The following is a 22,561-nucleotide window of genomic DNA, read 5'->3' as shown; positions in this document are numbered from 1 at the left end:
ACAGACAGTAAGAGAAAAAGCAAAGGTAGAAATCAAGGTTGGGATAACACAAAATACCAAAACGCCTTCCTGAATCTGTGCTTAAAAAGAAAAGAAACTTGAAGCATATAATAATAATCACAACATGGATCTGGACACATGAATTATTGACATAGGGTGACTTAAATGATGGCTGTGACCAACATTTTCTTCAGGAAATACAGAATATCTCTGATACAGTAGGACTTAAAGGGACAGTGAGAAACAAAAGATGAATGAGGACGGTTTCAGTTTCATGCACTGAATGTTCTGAATACACACGTTATTTTTGATAGGTCTCTCTCAGTATAAAGCATATGTTTTTCATGTTAACCGCAGTTGATAGGGAAACCGCTTCTGCTTTCAAAACACTCAGACTCTGGTGGTTTTCTTTGTGCCTTTTTCCCAACCATAACAACTAATATTTGGGAAAATGTATTTAACACAGACAAGAGACAGAGATAGAAACAGAGATAGACACACTATAAGATGGTGAGTCAGAGCCGGGCGTGGTGGCACACGCCTTTAATCCCAGCACTCGGGAGGCAGAGGCAGGCGGATTTCTGAGTTCGAGGCCAGCCTGGTCTACAAAGTGAGTTCCAGGACAGCCAGGGCTATACAGAGAAACCCTGTCTCGAAAAACCAAAAAAAAAAAAAAAAAAAAAAAAAAAAAAAAAAAGATGGTGAGTCAGGAGGAATCTGCCAGACAGGATACAGAATTAAAGCAGAGGGAGAAAGGAGGAAAGACAGAGAGGAAGAGAAAAATATGTTTTGCTTTTAATATTTTATATTAAATAAAATATTTTGTAATATGTATTGTATTTATGTTAAACATATTTTATAATTTGGCATACATGCATACACTTTTAAATTTGACTATAATTCAGATTAAAATCCATCATTGGTGACACTGTGCACCATGTTAGATCTGAGAGCCTGAGATACTTGACTTCTCAGCGTGCTGTACACAGACCGAATTCCATCTCATCAAGGACCCCATGATAGCCTAAGAGGGCTGTCGGAGACAAACTTATTACTACACTGCAATCCGCACGGTCTCATGTTATCCTTAGTAAAAAGTCTCTGACTCTTAATATTTACCAAGAAAACAAAAAGCTTCCAGATAGGTTTAACGCTCGCTTTACTACAAGTTCTTATCAGTCCCTGAGAGAGGCAACTTTTCACCAATTGTTCATAAAAAAAATGGCAGCTGGGTCAGCAGGATCCCATTGTTTGTGATAAACAGTCTGGTTTTTACGTGGGTTGAACACAGTGACAGGACCCCTGCAATAACAGGGTCAAGAACTGGTTCATCCCTACCTGAAACCATCTCACAGTAGTTGGAGTTTGGCTCTTCTGTTGCAAATTGATATTAAGTAAGATTCACTCAGAGACAAAGAGTCTACATACATCGTTTTATTGGCTCTTTTCTGGCTCTTCAAGAAATAAGGAGGAAATGGTTTCTTTTGGTTCACATTTGAAGGATCCTGTTGATAAAAAGTGGGTAAGTCGTGGTGGAACGAGCCAGAGACAGTTGGTCCCATTGCACTCATTACATTGAAGCAGAGAGGAATGAATCCTTGCATTGGACTGGCCGTCTCCTTTTTACTGACTCCAGGACTCTGCCCCCACAGATGGGTGCTGCTCATATTTAGAATGCAGCTCTCCACCTTAATGAACCTAACCTAGAAACTCCCTGACAGACTCAAGTTACTCCCATGGTCATTCTAAATGATGTTAACAATCAAGGCTGGCCATCACGGGAACATTACCTGGCTTTTGTTGTGTTTTATTTTGTGGGCACCAACTCAATCACATTTGAACTCCTAACAATGCCTTCTTGAATGTGAAACATTTTGGTTGTGTCTCTTCTATGTTTGGGGGCGGGGTTTAAATGAATGTGGTCTATGTTAATGTAAGCGGGGACAGGAAAATCCCTACGGTGTTCATCACCCATCCAAACAAGATACTTAGAATTGGATCAAGTGTTACAGCCTCTCCATCAACACTTCCTATTTTAAAATTGAGGTCCAAAATAAAAACAAGAAGTTCCTACCGTTCCCAGAATATGATTCAGAGATCCAAGATGGATTTTCCAGTCCTGCATTCTCTCAAAAAAATCAACGCAATATCTAAATTTGGCCTTCCTCTTGTTTAGGATCTAGAAACTCAGATGGTTTGCAAGGCTCAACACATTCAAGCAAAAGGATGTTTCTGGGTCTCATTCATGTTGGCAGTTTCCAGTTATCCCTCTCCACAACTCTAATTTGACAAACATTTCCCCCAATATATGGCCACATTTAGCTTTGAACCTTTACAGGGCATGGGTTAAAATATCCCACAGGAACTATTGAACAAGCCAGTTAACTGTATCCAGGTAGCTGGAGTTAGGCCCAGGGAAACTTGTATAGTCATTGAGCCATGTCAACAGTCAGGCAAGATCCATGACTTCCTGAATGTATCCTTGCTAAACACACCAAATGTTCTATTTTTTCTCATGAGTTACAGACCATGAGGATATCAGGTAAGACGAACTTAATGCCTTTTGCAGCAGCTGGAATTTTTTTTTCCATTCTACCTTGTGCCAATAATACTATTTTATAATTATATTTAATGCTTTGTCTTAGAGATGTTTTTTGACAGATAAATGACTTCCTTTGGGGTCGCATGCCTTGTACTCACATCAAAGGACAAACTCTAATGCACCCAGCCTCAAGCTCTGTGTTTCTCAACACACTTGAGGCAGGGCATGGGTGATAAGTGTAATGTCAGATGGCTTACAATTTCTTTTAATGACCAGCAGTGGGATACTTCTTATTCATATTAAATACATAATAGACCTAGCAGGTGGTCCCGTTTTCATTCCTGATGGATCATAAGAGACTGCAGTATAATGATGTTGTATTCTGTGGTATGTTTCCCCTCAGGCTCTCTAGCCAGAATCAAAAAAAAAAAAAAAAATAGGGTTGCTGTGATTTAAAATCCTGCGTGGAAAGATCTTTTCTTTTCTATTAAGTCGGTGTTCGAAGAAAACAGATCATGAATACGTATTGCTTTTTTAAATGTTCTTCTTTGACAAGGGTCTGGATGGATGCTCTGGTTACCTAGGAGATGAGGACAAAAATGAAAACTGATTGACTTATCAAGATGATTGTGAGCTGTGCTTCAAGTGGCAGCTGTGTGTGCTACACATAAAATATGGCCGCTTGAAGCAAGCTGCTTTTTTTTTTAATTTGTCATATCTGTAATGATAGCACTTCAGAGATGTCTAGATAAAATGAAATGGTTGTATTTTATTAGAAAATGCAATGTTGAATGATATTCTAACGATTACAGTTGAGAGTGAAAACATTTTAAAGAAGTAATTCTGGCCTGGACACTTGTTTGCACATGTCATGAAAGTGGTTGCATCAATACTGAAGAAGGCTAGGGCAGAAATCCTAACTCCTCACTCCTTAGTACTAATAGTTCTGTCTTCTGCTAGACTGGTGGGAAGAAACCTTAATGGATCTTACTGTAAAAGCAGCTACAACATCTACCCTCTCTGTTCCTCTTGTAATTTTTCTATGCTACTAGACAAGACAAACTGCAGATAGAAAAAAAAATAGCTTTATGTTCTGAGCTATCCTAAGTTCCTGCTAATAGCCTTTCTTTCCCTAAATTGCCATATCTTCTTGTGCACTTTTGTCACTTTGCAATGTCTGTTCATACTCTTCTAACAGTGTATGCCAGGGCTGCTTAAGCTCTTCACACTCACAACCCTCTTTCAGAAGAGACATGTTTATGTAATTCTACAAATATGGATTATGTGTACAAATATAACATTCACTGATAATGACCCTTTGTCATACATATAATCTTATACTTGATAAGAAAATTTAAGTACTAATGAGATGTATGCATTGTTTATTTTGATATAATTTATACATTAAAAAATCCTGGAATAATACTTGATATGCATCTTTACTATTTCAATCGTGTGTGTGCTCTCGTGCGTGCGTATGCGCGTGCGCGCACATGTGCACGTGCAAAATACAATAATAACATATTAGGCAAGATGTGTCCTCTGGTATAACAGTGACATGACTGTTGTACATGCAACCAACTGTTTTCCAATTGAATTGAAAGTCCATTCCACAGGTGAGAAATAAAACTCACATCTGGATCTATAAACCAAGACAAAAACCAAGGACTGGGAGGTCAGAGGCTCTCGAGAAGATCCTCTCACTATTGCTTTGCTAAACAGTAATGTTGTCAAGCTGCGTTTTAAATAATCATGCTATAGCACATGGATTAGTGCAGCACCTAGCATTCATCAGAGATGTTTCTTACTGTAGTGGCCAGAGGTTAGTACAGAAACCCACAAATGCCTATGACCCATGACTAAATGATGGTAGTGCATTCAGCACCAAATAAGACAGCTATATCCAAAGGACTGTGAACATCAAGAAAGAGCTAGTGAAAAGAATATCAAAGCCACATGGAAAGATGTGCAGAGAGAGGATGTCTTTTGCATATGTCAGACATTACACGTACAAATTTACTGCAACTGTGATTATCTGCATAATTTTGGACCTCCTAGCATTTTATCCTCGATGGGAGAAGAATCCATGAGGCCAAACTCCTCCAAGAAGGACTACTGATTGACAATCTGACTTTATGATCATCAGTGCTGAGTGTGCTGTTTCTTACAGGGACAAAGTACACAATGGTTGAAGCAGGTTTAGGCCATATAAGAAATTAGAAATTGTGTCTTCTCCCAAGCCAAAATTCATTTAAAAGTATTTTTATAAACTCAAGTCAGCCACACAAACATATAAATAAAATAAATCTGAAAATATACTAATTTGGTGACTTCTGAGAAATGATAGTGAAGTATTAGGTCTGTTTCTCATGATTAAAGCATATGTTTCTACGAAAGCAGTAAGCTTTCTATCTGTAACAAATCACTGACATTTATAACATACAAGAGTCTTAGATCTGAGCCAAGGTGTGTCAGCCAGCATTCTGCAGATACTACATGGTCTGAAGCAGTGACATCTCATAACGGAACAGTGGCAAGTGCTGCCAGAAATACATCAGACTCATTACGCACGTGATTCTAAGTTAAGTATTGTGTGCTGATCATTCAATAGCCTTTCACTAATACTGAACCCTACATTCAGCTACACAACCCAATATAGGATCACAGCCCATATTTGGAAAGCTGTGGTCTACTTTTCCAGACACTTATGTGTGGTTGTCACCACACTACTAAAACTTGTAGAAACCAAATTTTATGCTTCTCAGGTGCTTGTTCTCATATAGCAATGTACATGACTGCTGCTCTGATTAGTTAAGGTGTTTGTGGGTGGTGGTACTGAGCTGAATTTTTGTGCCTCTCTAGTTCATATACTGTATATGTTCCCTGTGTGGTGGGATGGGGAAATAAAGTCTGTATACATGGTATTGGTACCTTCATAAGGAACAAGGAAAGTCATTCTATCAGATGAACACTCAGGAAGAAGACACGATCCAGGAGCAGACACTGGATCTGCTGGCACTTTGATCTTTAACTTACCCATTTCTATGAGAAAAAAATATTGCTAGTTTTGTGACTGTCTATATTAATTTGTTATATCAGCTCAAACTAACTAAGACAATGGTTTAGGGATTATTCTACAAAGAGTTATACACACACACACACACACACACTTTTTCTTTTACAAGCATTAACCAAAATAATAATAATAACCTTATAATAATAAAAATTCAACCTTTTTTCTAGGCAATGGAAAGTGTATTGTCAGGGATAGGAGCCTTCTTTTTTGTTTTTCCACTCATAACCTGAAGTAACCATAAAACTATAACATGTGATCTAAGACAGTTTATATCCAGAATTAATTGAAAGCAACACAAAAAGAAAAGAAAGAAACAAACAAAAAGAAAAGAAAGACAACTAGAATTTTCCGTTTTTCTTTCTTTCCACAGAAACCATCATCCCATGAACATGTGACACCATGGGAACTTCCCAGTAGTGCAGCTATGGCAGAGTTCCTGACTCACAGAAAAAAACAAAAACAAATAAAGAGTGGACCACGGAGTGTAGAACATGGTAAGAGGAGATGGTAGCGTGCAACATAATGTCACATACAGGAATTGTGTATCACACCATGCTCTTGAAAGACAGAAGAAAGAACTGTAAAGGAGAAATGTTGGGTTTGTGGGAAGAGAATTATGACCAGCAGATGACAAAAGACACTAACAATATTACCCATGATTCCAAATGGCAACTACCTCTTATAAAGATCAATTTCACTGAGTTAACCTATAAATTCATTGTAACCCCAATCAAAATGTAAGGATTTCCTTAAAATTATATTACGTGACTCAATTACTTTGGGAAATATATATATAAACAAATACTAATCAAGAAAGACTTTCCTTATTAAGAGATGTTGTAATAAGTCATAATAAATTGTACAATATTTCTGAAAAGTAAATAATTTATCAATAGAAAGTAATAAACTCTAAAAGTGTGAGAATTGTGTCACATATGTAAATTAAATTACAACACTTGGAAGGAGGAAGTAGAATTGCAAATTTGAGGTCAAAATAAATTATAAAATAACTAAACTACAGGTTTTTAACTAAAGGAAAATCTAAGGGTCTTTGATAAAATTTATGGTAGAGTTCTCAAAATGATGCAAAGGCCAAAAATTTATAAATAAGTAATTAGAGGGACTATATAAAGATTTTAATTTTGAAGTATTTTATGTATGTTTGACAAACAAAATATTTTAACAATATGTCTGATAAAGGATTAATATGCACCACATAAAAAGATAATACAGAAACTATGGGAAGTCTGGAAGTTTCTCAAAAAGTTGAAAATAAAACTGTCAGCCAACCCATCTTTCTCACCCCTAGGAATATATGAAAAGGATTTAAAATAAGCACCTCATGTTTGTACCCTAACATTCACATGGTTTTTAATAGTCAAGATGTAGGAATGACCCCAGTACCCACTAAGATTGGATATATAAAATGTAGCATAGAAATATAATGACGTTGTTTAGCTTGAAAAACAGAACGTCGTGCTGTTTATGACAACATGGTTGAACCTGGCAGACATTAGACTAAAAATAAAACAGGGCAGTCCCAGAAAGATAAACACTGCATGCTTTCATGTATAAAAGGTCTCTAGAATAATCAAATATACATGGAAACACAGAGCACACTAATGGTTGCCAAGAACTGCAGAGAGGGGTAAATGGAAACCATTCTTTAATAAGTACAAAGTTTCTGTTGCAACAGATAAATATATTCTAGAGATTTGCTACATGGCACAGTGCTTGCAGTTAACACATCACTGTGCACTTCAGAGTTAGTAAGACAGTAAATTTCATGCTAAAGGTGTCTATTCTTATCACATACAGACAAATGCACTTATATACATACTGTACTGGCTATTTTTGTGTCAACTTGACACAGCTGGAGTTATCACAGAGAAAGGAGCTTCAGTTGAGGAAATGCCTCCATGAGATCCAACTGTAAGGCATTTTCTCAATTAGTGATCAAGGGGGAAAGGCCCCTTGTGGGTGGGACCATCCCTGGGCTGGTAGTCTTGGGTTCTATAAGAGAGNNGGCTGAGCAAGCCAGGGGAGGCAAGCCAGTAAAGAACATCCCTCCATGGCCTCTGCATCAGCTCCTGCTTTCTGACCTGCTTGAGTTCCAGTCCTGACTTCCTTTGGTGATGAACAGCAGCATGGAAGTGTAAGCTGAATAAACCCTTTCCTCCCCAACTTGCTTCTTGGTCATGATGTTTGTGCAGGAATAGAAACCCTGATTAAGACACATACTAAATTGACACAAAGGGAAATTTAAGAGTCAATGTTTGTCTACTTCCTTAATTGTGGTATTGCTATCATAACTCTATGCATATATCCAGACTCATCAAATTGTATATATTATGTATTTCTATTTCTTTACATGTTATAAAATATATTTTAATAAATCTGTTCCAAGAAGACATCAGAAAAATTCCACCAAATAATAAACAAATAGCTAAAGCCAGCCAGTTGGAGAAAGTACCCATTTTTAAAACTTAAAAATACTCCCTGCATATCTTCATTGTACATGGTACAGGGCTACCTATGGGTGTTTCTCTGATATCAATGAGACTAAACACTTTTCATGTGTTTATTAACCATTTTCATGTTTTCTTTTTTCATTTTTTTGAGACAGGGTTTCTCTCTGTAGCCCTAGCTGTCCTGGAACTCACTCGGTAGACCAGGCTGGTCTTGAACTCAGAACTCGCCCTGCCTCTGCCTCCCAAGTGCTGGAATTAAAAGCATGCGCCACCATGGCCCAGCTCATTTTTTTTTCTTTTGAGAACTGTCTATTCACCTCACTAATCCATTCACTGATTGAGTTGTTTTTTGAGGGTTTTTTTGTTTAGTTTTTGAGTGAATTGTCTAAATATTAATCTTCCCCTAGATGTATAGATATCAAAGATTTCCCCCAAGTATGGAATGGATGTCAGGCATAGACTCAAACCCACAACTCTCCACTTTATGATTCTTCCCACCTCCTGTTAAGCTCTTTGCTTCTTTAGTTTCACTTGTTCTTTAATATGAATATAGATAGATAGATAGATAGATAGATAGATAGATAGATAGATATACACACACACACATATATAACCATATAAATTAGTAACTATAAAAGATAGTAAACATATATCTTTCTTTCTTAGACTTTTTAAAATTCCCTTAAAATGATAATGCAGTTCCGTCCATTCACCTGATAATAACGTTACTTCTTTACAAATGTAAATGTTTTCATTGTTTATGTATACCACATTGCCCTTATCCACTCCTCTGTTTTAGGGGCCTGTATGGTAGTGAATGGTCAAGGATCTCTGTGATATATAGACTGGGAATATTTTGGATAAATACCTAAGAGCGGTGTAGCTGGGTCAGAATTAGCTCCATCTTTAGTTTTAAAGATGGACTAGTTTATATTCCCATCAGAAATGAACTAAGTCTTCCCTTTTGTCTATATTTTAACAGAATGTATTTGTTTTCTTTTTATTATTATGTATTTACATCCCAAATGCTGATCCTCCAGGTCCCTCCTCATAGGATTTCACCCCTCATCCCTCTGACCTCTGAGAGTGTGCTCCCCTGGTTGTCCCCCTACCCTAGTGCACCAATTCTCTGCAGGACTAGGCACATCCTCTCCCAATGAGGCTTATTGAAATTGTTTCGACTGGGAGTGGGGGTGGGGGGAATTAGGATTTCTGTAGCTTTGATTTCTAGGTCTCTAGTGTCTAGAGAGGTCGAACATTATACTATATGTATTTTGGTCATTTTTATTTCATTTAGAAACTTGCTGTTTATTTCATTAGACAAATGATTGAGTTATTTTATTTCTTGTTGTTTAGTTTCTGTTGTTTCTTTTTAATGCAATAACATGGTATTCAAACATACTCCAGTATTTCTCTGTATTTCTTTGTACGTTGACCATCTATAAGATGTACAGCTTGCAACTATTTTTCTTCTTTACATAGACTGTCTCTTTATTCAGTTGACTGTTTCCTTTGCTATATGGAAATTTTTAACTTCATAAAGTCCCATTTGTCATTGTTGTCATTATTTCCTGAATAGTCAGAGTAACATTCAGACAGTCCTCACCTGTGCCTGCATCTTGAAGCATTTAGGCAACATTTTTTGCTCTAATAGTTTCATGATTTTGGGGCTTACATTAGACTATCTGATCCATTTGGGGCTGGTGTTTATACAGAGTGAGTAAAAGAGCTTCAGTTCATTCTTCTGGATATAGGGATCCAATTTTACCAGCAACATTTGTTAAAGAAATTATCATTTTTCCAATACATATTTTTGAGAGTGTTGTCCTAAATAATAGGCAATCACTAGATGGATTTGTATCTGACTCGTTTATTTCATTAATCCTGGAGTCTGTTTTCATTCCAGAATCATGCTGCTTTGTGACAATGGCTCTGTAGCATAATCTGAAACTAAGCAAATGTCACACCTCAAGCATTATTATTTTTGCTGAGGATTTCTTGACTATACAGAGGGGTTTTTGTTTGTGTGTGGGTGTGGTTGTGTGTGTGTGTGTTTTCATGTGAATTTATTTGTGTGTGACAAAAATTGTGTTGGTGTTTTGATGAGGATCATATTGAATCTATATATTACGTTTAATAGTGTAGTCATTTTCATAATATTGATTCGTCCTGTCCATGAGTATGGGAAGTCATCACATCTAGTGTCTTCCAAAATTTCGTTCTTCAGTGTGGTGTGGGTTGGTGTGGTTTGGTGTAGTGTGGTGTGGTGTGGTGTGGTGTGTGGTGTGGTGTGGTGTGGTGTGGTGTGGTGTGGTGTGGTGTGGCTTGGTGTGGTGTGGTGTGGCTTGGTGTGGTGTGGTGTTTGGTTAGGTTGGGTTGGGTTCAGTTCGGTTTTTGTGTGTGTGTGTGTGTGTTACGATCTTTCACATCCTTAGGCTTCATGGAGAAAAAATTGGGGGAAAAGGGAAAATTGTGAATGGAACTATTTTCTCGATTTCTTTCTTATTATATTTACTATTAGAATATATAAGAAGGATACTAATATCTTTGTTGCATCCTGCCACTTTGTTGATGGTACCTGCCCTTGGAGTTAGTTTTTGCATTGAGTCTTTAGAGTCTCTTATGTATATAATCAAATAATGTATAAACGAAGATACTTCCTTCTTGACTGTTCGTATCTCTTTTGGGTCCTTCTAGGTAAGCTTTCAAGTATTTGGTGGTTTGAGTGAGAATGCCCCCATAGGCTCATGTTTGAATGCTTGGTACCCAGTTGGGGAAACTCTTTGGGAAGGATTAGGAGGTCTGGCTTTGTGGGGAGAGCTTTGAGGTTCCAAAAGCCCACACTATTCCCGGTGTGTCTTTTCCTGCTTTGTGGACGTTTCTCAAGAAGTGATCTCTCAGCTACTTCTGCAGCCCTGTGCCTACTGCTGCACAGCACTGGTATCTTTAAGTTTGTAAGTGTTTGGAGGGTTGTTCTTTTGTTTACCCTGGAGACTAGCTAGGTGCTTTGAGGCAGCTGACATTTGTAAGACTTAACCTGAGCCCTCCCAGTTATAAGAGCATAGAGACCTCAGCTGTCACTTGTTTCCATGGAAACCCAAATCAGGTTGCCAAAAAAAAAATGAGGTTAGTCACATAGAAATTATATTTTTTAAAAAGAAAGAATCACTGCCCACCACTAACATTATTTGAAATACAGCTTTGTATAAGGCCATTTTCTTTTCTTTTCTTTTCTTTTTTCATGATTAAATACCTGTTTCCATGGCAGCAGATAAGCAAACAACCAAGACAGAACTGTTCTCAAAAGGGCCTTTGGCAGCACCTACATGCTCCAATCTGACAGTGTTAGTAAAGCCCCTGAAGCCAGTACAGTCTGCAGCTGGAAACATGCTTTTGTAATGAAGGATAATGACTGGTTCAACTTACATGCCTCCTGCAAAGGAAGAATACAGCAATTAAATACAGCAATGTGAGAGTTTCACAGTAGTAATCATTATTATAAATTGTTAGCTCTCCACAATGGAGCTGAGAATATGTATGGCACTTTACATCACTTATTTCCAGTGTTCAATATTATTATGGAGTTGTTGTTCACACAGGAATTGACCAAGAGTGGAAGCATAACACAAGCCAGAATCCTGACTACTCTAGGACTATGGTTTTTCTCTCATCCTTTTCAAAGTGAATACTGGTGGAGCAAGGGGAGAATAATCCTTTCTGAGCTCATCCAAGCATAACAAAGACACACATCGTCATCTTTCCACACGATGCATACAGGTGTGAATCAGGTGAGAGACTCAGCCTCCTAAGCAGTATTTCAGGCCCTATTTGTTTTTCTGATCAGATGATAAAAAGATTGCCCAGGCCCCTTTTAAGTCCAAGATTGGGAGCTGACCTCCCAAGGCAGCAGTTCTTAGTGGAACTTATGGCACATAAGCATCTTCTTCCCACTTCCTCCTCTCTCCACCAACCACCACCTTATACATAAACCAAAACATCTCAAAGTACAGGATGGAGAAGCGACACAAGAGTCTTCACTGAGCAGAACAAATAACCTGTCTAATCTCATATTGAAAGAACTAGTTAGATCAAATGAGCAAGCCGTCATTATATAAATGCACTAGCTTATCCTGCAGTGGTACACTTCAAGTTTGGTTGAGAGCATACATTTCTACTGCTTAATTAAGGCATGGCTGACCATACATTCTTCTGAAAAGGAGGCAGAGGAAATAACAATGGTCAGTTATGTTTTATTTTAAACAAATTCAGACAGAGTTAAAAATAAATTTTCCAAAGCTCTGAGGACACCCTTAATAGAAACTGGATCAAGTTCAACCTTAAAACAGTTGTCTTCCACATTTTCCTCAAGGAAAATGTAAGTAGAAAACTGATAGAACAGATGATTTTCTCCAGGCAAAATAAAATGAAGGATTTTACTGTCAGTGTAGGAAGAAAAAGAGGAAACAATTCCCCAAAGAGAAACTTCATGCTCGATTTTAATTTATGTCAATATTTTCCTATTGAAGTTGGAATAGAAACCATAGGACAGAAAATTTATGGAGGAGAGAAGCAAGGGCAATTCTGACATCACAATGGAGCTCTGCTTAGCTTCAAACCACATGGATTCTTGAAAGCAGAGTACAGTTCCGTCTGTTTTAAAGAGCTTAGAAAATAGTATTTGAAGATGTGACCACTAGGTTTACTGAAATCACAAACCCATCTAAATATCAACCATTCTGAGAAACAATACACAGCATCATTCCTTGTGGAATAGAATAATTCTCCAAATGAAACACAACTTCAATGTGTAAACCATTACTGCCAACCTTATGTACTTCAAATGTTAGATCTTTAGAAATGTAAAAGAACTTCCAGCCCTCTGTGTTCAGCCATGATTAGAGTCACGATAGCAATCCAAATAAGTCCACATATAATAAACCAAAATCGCCGGTGATCAAAGAAAATGTATCCCAAATGGACCAGCAAAAAAATAAATAAATAAATAAATAAATAAATAAAATCCTTAAACATTATTATATTTGAAATGTCAGAGCCAAAAATTCAAAATAAAACCAGCCAATACAAGAAGTGGAAGATTTTAAAAAAAATCCCATAGGAAGAACAACAATATCAACTAACTAGACCCCCCCCCCAGAGCTCCCAGGGACTAAGCTTCCAACCAAGGAGTACGCATGGGTCCATCTGCATATGTAGCAGATGATGGCCTTGTCAGGCATCAATGGGAGGAGAGGTCCTTGGTCCTATGAAGGCTCAATAGATGCCTCAGTGTAGAGAAATTGAGGGCAGGGAGGTGGGAGTGGGTGGATGGATGGATGAACATCCTCATAGAAGCAGGGGGAGGGAGGATGGCATAGAAGGTTTCCGGGAGGGGAGAATCAGGGAGTGGGGATAACACTTGAAATGTAAATAAAGAAAATATCCAATTAAAGGAAAAAACCCACAAAACTGTATGTTTACCTACAAATGTTCAGCTAGCCCAGAAAATAGTCATCAAATACTTCCATTTTCTAGTGAATATTATTTAACAGAGGGTATGAGTGTGTGCTTCAGGGCCTGGGGAAATGATCCAGTGGATAAAGCCCTTACTCACAATCATGGGAACTGGGCTTCGGGTTCCCAGAAACTACCTAACAATCTGAGCAGAAGGGGCAGACCACAAGAAGTCCCAAAATTTGGGAGACAGAGACAGGGAATTCCTGGAGCAAGCTGGCTAGGTAGACTCCTGAACCCCAGGTCCAGCAAGAGACCTTCCCTCAGAGAATGAAGTGGAGAGCAGTTTAGGACAACATCCAATATTAACTCAGGTATTTCTATTCACACTCAGGAACACAAAGGGGTAAACATAGCCATGTGCATGTCCATCCACACACCCGCAAGCACCTGCAGTCACGGGGAGCAGCACACACAAGAATAAAAAAAGAAAGAAACAAACAAACCGAATCCCATCCTGACTCTGATGGAAGATGAGGACATTCATAAGTTCGGACATTTTCTGAACTTAAAATGGCCTTGCGCTCATGAAGTTATCTACAGCCTCTGCACAAGTTCTCTCAGTGTTTCATCACAAATAAGGGAGTGGCCTATGATGCCCCACCCTTCCCGGAAGGGTTTTAGCAACTAAGTCTTGTGGAGGGTGTCACTTTCTTCAGTCAAGTAGACACAGATTAAATTGCCATTGCTCCAATGAATAACACTCCATCCATACTTGGGCATGCAATTATAATGAAATGCAGTGTGCCACACAAAAAGAAGACGTGAAAGTAAGAAGAGGATTCTTATAGGAGGGAGCCAGGGAAGGGGTGTGAGGGAGGGGAACAGGGAGATGAAATAAGTTTATTATATACATGGGTAAAACCATCAGACGATTAAAAATGTAAAACAAAGTTTAGATATACTTTGACTGACTCTACCTACAGGTTGAGTGAGAAAAGTAACATTGGAATTATGTCTAATATATGAGAAATGAAGAGGGGCATATCCCCGGAAAACAAACAAACAAACAAAAACCCTAGGGTTTTTACATTAATTTATTTATTTACACAAAAACGTGCCTTTCCCGTCCCTCCTCACAGAGATCCTTCCCAATCATTATTACTTCTCTACTACTCTGAGAGGATGGACACCCCCCTTCGTATCCCCCTACCCTTGAAATCAAGTCTCCGCAGGGCTAGGCACACACTCTCTCACTGAGGCCAGACAAGGCAGCCCTATTGGAGAATGGACAACTACAGTCAGGCTACAACTTTAGGGAGAACTTCTGCTCCAGTTGTTGGAGACCTACCTGGAAACTCATTCAAGCCCGGTTGTGTTTTTTGGTTGGTGGCTTAGTCTGAGAGTTCCCAGAGGTCCAGGTTAGTTGACTCTGTTGGTCCTCCTATGGGTTCCTATCTTATTCAAGGACTTCAATCCTTCTCCAACTCTTCCATATGAGTCCACCACCTCTGTCCAATGTTTGGCTGATGGGTATCTGCATCTGTTTCAGTCAGTTTCTGGGTAGAGCCTCTCAGAGGACAACTGCCAAGCTCCTATCTGCAAATATAACCGAGTGTCCTTAATAACGTCAGGGATGACCTTATAACCAGAGACCTGTTAGGAAATAATTACCAACATTTTTAAATTGTTGGATTAATTCTGTGAGTTGGATTACAGTGGACTATGGGAGGAGGGGGCTTGACCTTGGCCTTCTCATTGAGTCATGAAAGGTGCCTGTGACATATCTGTTCAGTGAGTGATGAAGGCAACATTTTATCTAGCCTTAAATCTTACTTGGAGATTCCCAAAATAATGCATTTTTAAATTAAGATAAAAAGGATCAATCATCTACGCTTTCAAGACATTCAATTAAAAGTAGAGAAACTAAAAAAAAAAAAAAAATCAGCAAACCAATTATTTCATTTTATTATATAGTTCAATTTAATTTTGTCCAGTTAGCTTTAACTTGAGACCCATGCCATGAGAGGTAACCTATGCCCTACATTACCTGGATGGCCAGGAACTGGAGATTAGATAGCCCAGAGATCTAGGGTAGAAACAAGCAGGGTGGTGAAAAAAAAAAAAAACAATGAAATGATTCCTAACGATACTCTGCTATACTCATAGATCAGAGGCTTCCTCTGGCAGCGTACGGGAGCAGGTGTAGAGACCCACAGTCACACATTATGTAGACATAGTCTAAACAGGAGGTCTCCATCAGGTCTCTTCCCATAGATATCTGGGTACCATGCAGAAGAGGTGGAGGAAAGACCGTAGGAGGCAGAAGGGGTGGAGGACACCAAAAGAGACTGCCCCACCTATCCCACGAAGCAGAGTTCATATGTGCTTACAGAGACCAAAGTGGTAAATACAGAGCCCACATGTGTCTCTGTCAGCTCTTAGGTATAGCTGTTAGTTAGACTGGTGTTTCTGTGAGCCTTTTAACAGTGGGAACATTGTAATTCTTACTCTTTGGCCTGCCCTTAGAACTGATTTCTGCTTATTGGGTAACCTCGTAGAGCCTTGATATGACAGCTTTTGCCTTGTCTTACTGCACATTGTTTTGTCCTGTCTGGTCATCTCTTGGAGGCTTGTTTATTTCTGAAGGGAAACAGAGAAAGAGTGGCTCTGGAGGACCTGGGAGGTGGATGGAGCTTGGAAGAGTCGAGGGAAGGGAAACTGTGGTCAAGATGTTATTGTATGGGAGAAGAATCTATTTTTAATTTAAAAGAAAAAACATTTTAAAGCAATTAAATTCTTGCCTAAATGCAACAATACAAATGGGTTCAATCCATTACATTTCTCTAATACTACTTTACTTCATGTTGTTATTTTAAGGATTGTTTTGTTCTTTGTTTCGTATGTATATTTTAAAATATTAGCACGCTCTACTCCAGTACATTGCATATAAACTAACAACTTAAAAGATGCCACTAAGCACCAGCCTGGTAGTTCAACCTATAATCCCTGTACTAGGGAGTCTGAGAAATAGAATGAATTACTAAGTCAAAGATACTCATTCCTTTTCACAGTTTAAAATAGTGTGGGTGGGGAAGAGACCAGGGTGACTACCCTAGATCTCTCTCTTTAAGAATATAGGAGGGAAATTGGAAGGAAGGCCCTCCATCACTCAGTGGAAGGTCCTCCATCACTAAGTAGAAGGTCATCCATCATTAAGTTCCTCTCTGCCAGCTCCAGAACAGAACCAGTTATATAGTTTTATATATTAAAATAGTCAAAGGAATTAAAGTTATATCCACCTTTTAAAAAATCAGAATTCATCTAGATTTGATATATAATGCCAAAAAATTCTCATTGATGTTATAATATTGTTGTTTGATATTTTAACAATAAGTTCAGGATTTATTTTTATTACAAAAATCACTTTATTTTAATGAACCTGCAAACAAAAGAATGGCACAACTCTATTAATAAAGCCACTAAAATAAGCACTTTTCTAGACCCAAAGTCTATCTATTTTAACCAACTTCTCTACAGTTATAATACTTACTCTGAAGCCATAGTGCTTTTAAGCTTTCAGTATTAATTATATTTTCATGTACCTTTATGTACCACAAAAAAAAATCCAGGATTTAGATTGAGAACTGGGGAAGTCTACTTTTTAAACTTCTAGAACTTTATTCTAGAGTGTTCACTAAATAATTGCTTTGTATAAATAGTTATTTTTTACTTTCTCATAAAAGGGTATATATTGTAACTTTCAGCAGAAAAGGAGGACTTCCTAGAATATAATATGCATTAATATCCATTTCTAATGAATAACTGCTTTGTCATCTATGTTGAGAAACCATTAGTTATGTTTGTTACCTGTAAACTTATTAAATGTAGTATTTTATATCAATAACTAACATTGTGAATGGTGTTCTTACTTTAGACTATGCCTTCTTCATACTTCACATCTTTCTTATTTTCTGTTGACCTTATATCAAAATTATAATTATATAAATTTGAGTGCAACCACATCATTAGTTACTTCTCAGTTTCTGGGTGATCATAAAGTGGCCTATGCTTCTAATTCATGCAATGGAATGAGATGCCTTATCTTTTGATCTTTAGCTCTAGAAAGTCATCATTGAATCATCAGAATAAAGAAAAGGCGAACAGAAAATTACCCAGACTACCTTCCTTGAATGGGTTCATTTATGCTCTCAATCCATCAGTTAGAAAAATTTGGGGAATTAATGATTTTTATTTCATCATGTTAGCATAATATCCTTTAAAGGAACAACTTAAACAGATACATCAGGTGTCCACATTGCTGGGTGGTATTATTTCCACAAAGCTACAGATAACCTATTCATGGCTCCTATAAAACTTCCTTTCCCCAACCTGCACCCCCCCCCTGCGTCCTTATAAGGAGATATCACATTTTAAAGTAACATCGTTATTGAATAGGAAGCTTCATTTTGCAAACTTGCTATGCCCATCTAGGTCTTGAATTCTGAGTTTCCAGTAAACCTGGGAGTCTTAACCTGCATAGAAAACATATTGGAAGACCCTGATGTTAAGGTAGCAGTCTACCATGGCCAGATAGCTCTCCTCAGCTCAAAATGGAGGGCTCCATATCTCAGCAGGACTCCTGCTTCTCCACTGACCTTAACTGGAGAGTTCCTCAAAGCACAGGTGCCTGACCTCATCTGGAGAATGACCCTGCACAGAGCTTCCTGAAAGCCCTGCAGGATCCAGCACAGACGTCCCACTCAGCCTTACCTTCCCCCTTCTGGAGTAAGAAACTGAAAATAAAATCCCCTAAAACTACATCAAGATTCCTCAAGGAGAGGAAGCTATAAAGGATGTCAGCGAGACAAGAATTGCTTTCCAGGTTTAGGAATGCAAAAGAACCTGATACTGGGTAATAGGCTGTTTTCTTTGAACACTAGCCAATGTGCCATCATCTGCACATCAGTATATCACACTAATAATGCACTGTAGAAGCTAGGCCTGGCTCTCCTACTCAGCCCCATGCTCCCTGAAATAAGACCCAGACTCAAAATATAGTTACAAATACCTTGTCTATATAGCTAGGGTCTTCTCTGACTAGTGATACTTAAAATAACCTATTTATTCTAATTTAGATTCTGCTGGCTACCTGCATTCAGGTACGATGTGTCCATCTCTGTCACATCTTCCTGGAAAGCCTGCTGCCTGGAACTCTCCCAGAATCCTTTGTGGCCCCCCACCCCCCACCCCCATGTTCCATCTCCTATTTCCTGCCTAATCCCTAGGCCATTATACATATTATTGACAGGTACCACATCCATACACATTCTCTCTACAATGCACCATGCTTGTATCACCTTAGCTTATTTCTTTCGTATAAATACCTCAGTCACTGGAGGACTAGAATCTTAGTGATTAATATAAGGTAGAATGGTTAGAAGACACATAAAGACTCCTGGAAAACTCCTCAAAAAAACATCTTGAGCATACCCCCAATTCCTGTGTCTTAGCCACTGTAGCCCCAGTTTAGAACACTACCACTACAGTCTTGGCAGAACTAAGCCAGCCTCTGATGCCAACCATTTAACTGAAGCTTAAGTTCATGAACTAAAGTTCTGAGAATAGCATCTATCTATCATTTCGTTTCAGCTCAGAGCCAGATAGGTCACTCTGAATACACAAGCACCGATTCCATAAAGCACAGAACACTTCAGTACAAAATTATAAATCAAAATTTTATAGTGGGTGTATACAAAATTACAGGAATTCCTACATCGTTTCCAAACTATAAGCCCTGGTTTTCTGGTACCAAAACAACTCTCTTGTGTTTAGTTTAGCTTCTGTTAATAGCCACATGCAGCTGTGTCGTTCGACGGTATGATTAAGTCATTTTAAACCTAAGACACTTGGTCTGGTGAGTCACACATTACTCTTTTAATACAGGGACACCTGTGTGCTCATTCTCTTTGCTCGTACAGCCTGTTCTAGGTGCACACTACCATACTAGGTGTTGTAAGATACAGGGGGATATTAGTTTATTTTTCTCATCTTGATGACAAAATATTTGGCATGAGAAGATTAAGGATTAGGTTTGCTAGCTCACAGTTCGAGACTCTCATATGTCATGTCTGAGAAATCATGGTGGCAAGAACCTGAAGCTCAACCATCACAAGGCAACCACAAGTGGGAATCAGAAAGCAATGGATGCTGGCCCTCGTCTCACTTTCTCACTTTTTACAGAGTACGTGGTTTCTAGCCGATAGTCTGCTGCTGCCCACAGTGAGGGTAGATCTTCCCACATTCATTAGCAGAAGGTCCCTCTCGGACTTGTCCTGAGGATTGTTTCAACCATGATTCTAAATCCCATCAAGTTGACAATCAAAACTAAAAACCATCACAATGGTGAATGAGATCCTGAGCCTATGGGTACCAAGGGACGACTAACAAAAAAAAAGTGATGAGATGCCATCTTTAAGTTAAGAAATGGGACAAATATATTGTAAGCAAATGAACTTACTTAGAGCAAAGGAAGTGCCAGTTTACAGTAATGGAAGAGGGAGTGGCAGAGGTGTTATTTGAAGATAGAATACGCAATCAAAATTAGAAGTAAAATGTTGACAGGAAAGAGGAAAAGAAAGTAAACATGGCCAAAAGGAAGAGGACAAGGAAAAGAGGGTGTCTCCGTCAGGGTTTCTATTCCTGCACAAGCATCATGACCAAGAAGCATGTTGGGGAGGAAGGGATTTATTCAGCTTACACTTTCCACACTGCTGATCATCACCAAAGGAAGTCAGGACTGGAACTCAAGCAGGTCAGGAAGCAGGAGCTGATGCAGAGGCCATGGAGGGATGTTCCTTACTGGCTTGTTTTCCCTGGCTTGCTCAGCTTGCTTTCTTATAGAACCCAAGACTACTAGCCCAGGGTGGCATCACCCATGATGGGCCCTCCCATTCTTGATCACTAATTGAGAAAATGCCTTGAAGCTGGATCTTATGAAGGCATTTTCACAAGGGAGGCACCTTTCTTTGTGATAACTCCAGCCTGTGTCAAGTTGACACACGAATCCAGCCAGTACAGAGGGGCTGAGGAAGGAGGCAAGGAGAAAACACTAACTGTGAAGTATAAAGCTATGGCTGGACAGACTATGTGCTGCCTGAAGAGGTGAGGCAAGGTGAAGCCAGAGGACCCCATTCTGTGAAGGGGTGCTGAGTCTGCAGTCAGTGGGGGTGCAGCACCTCTCCATCACACACTAGGAGACCTTGGAGGCTTATGAAGTTCAGAGAAATAGAGTCCCTATTCTAAGTTTTCAGAACAAACATTTTTATGACTGGAGGCCAGATGTGCACATTTTGAGGAGGGGGAAGGTAGAATATCATCAATAATAAATAAAGATAGTGACGACAGAAATGGGAAGTTAATGATTTTTGGAGACGCCAAATAGATGGATTTTCTAAATGAAATCAAAATGTAAATTTAATTTTCCTGTGAACAGCTTTTTTTCTGAAGTATGTCAAGTCTAAATGAAGTAGAAATTTCCAAACTGTTGTTTACTGATTGTTTCCAGATGTTCCCAGCTTCTATTTTACGTGGGATGATGTGGAGTGTTTAAAAAAAAAATGAGGGAGAAGCCAACACTTTCTTCCCTCACTCATCTGTAGCATCATGGCAAATATTAAAAATAGTCATTTCCAGCTATTTGGTAACTGGATTAAAATAGATCAAACAGCCCAGAAATAGATGCAGTTGTCATAAAAACATCTGAATTATTTACAAGAATCAGCAGTGATTATGTCAGGTCACAAGGACAGTGAGAATATGACAATGTCTATGGACATTCCCTGATAATTAAGCCAAACTTTTTATCTAGAAAATAAACCTCAAGTCACTAGAAATGAATTCAAAACAACCCCTTATAAGACAAACACTGACGTACACTGGAGTCAGTCTCTACATAAAAGACAACACTATCCCCACACACATATATGTATGCACTTACTCTAAAAAAGGAGTGCTCTTTCCCACTATAGCATATTCACAGTTGAATTCTGTGACACTATTGCTAAATATTTATAAACTGTAATAAATTAACTCTAGATTTGAGCATATTCATCTATGATGTGTGTGTGTGTGTATGTGTGTGTGTGTGTTATGTGCACATGAGTGCATGTGTGTGTGCGTGCTTGCATGCCTATATCTCTTGCAGGCGAATGGGCTCATTCCAAAGATATTCTTTCTCTACTTTTAATTTCCTTTTCTTCTGATGAAATTGCATGGCTTTATGAAGTTTATTCACATGTAAACTATAAAACACACATCGACCATTCCCTTAATGAGCGCATACATAAAAAAAAAATTATTTCAATTTGGCTTCAAAGGTGGCTTTCCTCTTTTAAAGGAATTGCTAAACATGAATATTATGTTAATTCATATAATCTCTTATTTAACAAGTCTTTTGATTAAATGCTTTCATAGTCAAAGAGAAACACAGCCTAATTATGTGCTCTGAATACCTTTTCTTACAACAGCAAAAAAAATTTTGAGAGAAAATTTTGTTTTATTGATGGGAAAATAAAAGCCATTAAGAGATTAAGTATAAAAGGATTTCACTTTAGCTGAACCCCTTCATTTTTTTCTCATGCTTTCTTTAAGCATCAATATGAAAGGTCACGAATGGGTGAGCCAAAAGAAAGACATAATAGAGACAAAGCAGAATAGGGTGTGTCTTTAGTGGAAGAGATGAGGAAGCATACACCAAAGGCACAGGGGATTAAAAACAAAAACAAACAAAAAAAATGTCTTTTTCCAGACAGAAAGGTGTATGGTAATGGTAACATCTTCTGGCACTCCTTCTACAATCTGGCTTTGTTTGATGTGAAGGGCAGTGTCCTGGTCCCCTTTCTCCTAGCTGTGACAAAATACCCAGACAAAAGCAACTTAGAGGGGAAAGAGGATAGCTCAAAGTCCAGGTTACAGTCAATTGTAACCGACAAATCACAGGTGGCAGTAACCTGCTGAGAC

General features: G+C 38.4%; 1 long non-coding RNA gene across 1 annotated transcript; it reads right to left on the bottom strand.

Moving 5' to 3' along the window:
- Nucleotides 1-1,149: 1,149 nt before the first annotated feature.
- Nucleotides 1,150-14,104, bottom strand: LOC110311204. Its single transcript, XR_002379941.1, has 3 exons — nucleotides 14,047-14,104; nucleotides 11,343-11,522; nucleotides 1,150-3,122 (listed from the first exon to the last, which is right to left on the bottom strand). It is a non-coding gene; the product is annotated as an uncharacterized LOC110311204 (long non-coding RNA).
- Between the last annotated feature and the right edge of the window lie 8,457 nt (nucleotides 14,105-22,561).

This window comes from Mus caroli, chromosome 16 (assembly GCF_900094665.2).
Source record: "Mus caroli chromosome 16, CAROLI_EIJ_v1.1, whole genome shotgun sequence".
Classification (NCBI taxonomy): Eukaryota; Metazoa; Chordata; class Mammalia; order Rodentia; family Muridae; genus Mus; species Mus caroli.
This window is presented reverse-complemented; position numbering and strand designations above follow the sequence as displayed.